This window comes from Rhinolophus ferrumequinum, chromosome 15, assembly GCF_004115265.2.
Source record: "Rhinolophus ferrumequinum isolate MPI-CBG mRhiFer1 chromosome 15, mRhiFer1_v1.p, whole genome shotgun sequence".
NCBI classification, from domain to species: Eukaryota; Metazoa; Chordata; class Mammalia; order Chiroptera; family Rhinolophidae; genus Rhinolophus; species Rhinolophus ferrumequinum.
The window spans coordinates 32,355,178-32,357,532 of NC_046298.1; the positions used below are offsets into that span (position 1 = coordinate 32,355,178).

The following is a 2,355-nucleotide window of genomic DNA, read 5'->3' on the forward strand; positions in this document are numbered from 1 at the left end:
ACCCTGAGCTAGGATTCGAGAGGATCCGTCTATCTAGAGGTAACCCAGGAAATTCTGGGTGGGAGAGAGAGGGGCAACGCAAAAGGGACCCCACAGGAGGAGGCATTAATCCTACGCCATGCTAGGGCCACACCCCACCGGCAATCTCAGGACAGTGTAGGATATAGCAGAGAGCCTCACTTCTGTCAGTTACTGGCGAGGCTGCTCCTGGAGCGCAAACCCCCGGCACTTCAGCCTACCATGCCCGGCCAAGTGGTCGCTGCACCTGCCAAGTGGTCCCGGCTCCTGGATTTTGGGCTCCCTGGTGACATCTCTGCTCACCTGTCAGCTGTCACCTGTACCCTATTCACACATTAACAGGCACTGGGAGTGTCTTCACGTGCCAGACCTGGGTGCAGGATGAGCAAAACCCCACCCCTGCTCGCATAGACCTTCATCCAGATCATTCCACAAAGCCACATGGAATGTGAAACCTGGATCATGTGCAATCACGAGAACACTGAGATCTGAAGTACAGGTGGGGGTTGGAGGGGTGCACGGAGGTGCCTCAAAACATATACAGAAAGTTCTCTTGCCCATCTTACAAGATGGCTGGTGGGTGAAAAAGCTGAGAAGCCAGACACGAAGGAGGAGAAACCTGAAGCCAAGTAGGCTGATGCTGGTGGCAGGGTTAAGAAGGCTAACCTCAAGGCCCAAACGCCTAAGAAGGGGAAGCCCCACTGCAGCTGAAACCCTTCCCAGGTCAGAGGAATCAGCAGATATTCCTGATCAGCTATGTATTCCCAAAAGGCCTTGTGCGAGAGGAAGTTTGCAGCAGCTAAATCCAGGACTGAAAAGAAAAAGAAGGAGGAGGTTCTTGTCACTATTGTCACAAAACCAGTTGGTGGCGACCAGAATGGTGGCACCCGAGTGGCTAAATGTCAAAAAATGCCTAGATACGATCCTGCTGAAGATGTGCCTCGAAAGCTGCTGAGCCACGGCAAGAAACCCCTCAGCACGTGAGAAAACTTGGGGCCAGCATCACTCCCGGAACCATTCTGACCATCCTCACTGGGCGCCATAGAGGCAAGAGGGTGGTTTTCCTGAAGCAGCTGAGCAGTGGCTTTGCTACATGTAACTGGACCTCTGTCCCTCCGTCGAGTTCCTCTGCGTAGAACACACCAGAAATTTGTCATCGCCACCTCCACCAAAATTGATATCAGTAGTGTGAAAATCCCGAAACATTTCACTGAGGCTTACTTCAAGAAGAAGAAGCTGCATAAGCCCAGACACCAGGAGGGGGAGATCTTTGACACAGAGAAAGAGAAATATAAGATTAGTAGCAGTGCACAATTGATCAGAAAGCCGTGGACCGCAAATTCTGCCAAAAATCAAAGCAGTTCCTCAGCTCCAGGGCTACCTCCGCTCAGCATTTGCTCTCACAAATGGGGTCTATCCTCCCAAACCGGTGCTCTAAATTTATTATGACGAACCTAATTAAATGCCTGATCTGTTAAAAAAAATAAAGTAGGGCGGCCAGTTGGCTCAGTGGTTAGAGCGCAGTGCTCATAACACCGAACATCTGGTTCGATTCCCACATGGGCCAGTGAGCTGCGCCGTCCACAACTAGATTGAAAACACCGACTTGACTTGGAGCTGATGGGTCCTGGAAAGACACACTGTTCCCCAGTATTCCCCAATTAAAAAAAAAAAAAGTAGAAAAAAAAAAAGAAGTTAAAAAAAAAATAAACAGAAAGCTCTGATTGGACCCAATGTTTCCACTCCCAGGTGTCTATCCAAAAGAGCTGCATCCACACAAAAATGTGTGTGAGTGCTCACAGCAGTGCCATTCATAATAATCAGAAAGTGGCAATAGCCAATTGTCCATCCAGTGGTGAGTGAATGAACACTACATGGACCGCCCACACAATGGAACGTTATTCAGCCGTAAAAAGGAATGAAGCCCTGACGGAGACCACAACAGGAATGAACCCTGTAAACTTTATGCTGAGTGAAGGAAGCCAGATACAAAAGGTCCTATGTTATATGATTCCTCTTATAGGAAACATACAGAATAGGCACTTCATAGAGACAGAAAGCAGATCAATGGTTGCCCAGAGCTGAAGGGAGGGGAAATGGGGAGTGACAGGTAATGGGTACAGGGTGTTCTTCTGGGGTGATGCAAATGTTCTGGAAATATATAGATTGTGATGACCATTGCAATAACGCTACGAGAGTATTAAATGGATTGTTCATTTTAAAGTGGTTAATTTTATGTTATGTGAATTTTACCTCAATAAAAAAAGAAAGAAAAAAATAGAGTTCGCTGGGGTTGGAGGAGATTCCACAATGGCCCCTGAAAGGCAGCCTGGGTCC

The 2,355-nt window shown here is 48.1% G+C and overlaps 1 pseudogene; it reads left to right on the top strand.

The window, feature by feature from the left end:
* Window positions 1–240: 240 nt before the first annotated feature.
* LOC117035328 (60S ribosomal protein L6-like) lies at window positions 241–1,456 on the top strand (annotated as a pseudogene).
* Window positions 1,457–2,355: the final 899 nt, after the last annotated feature.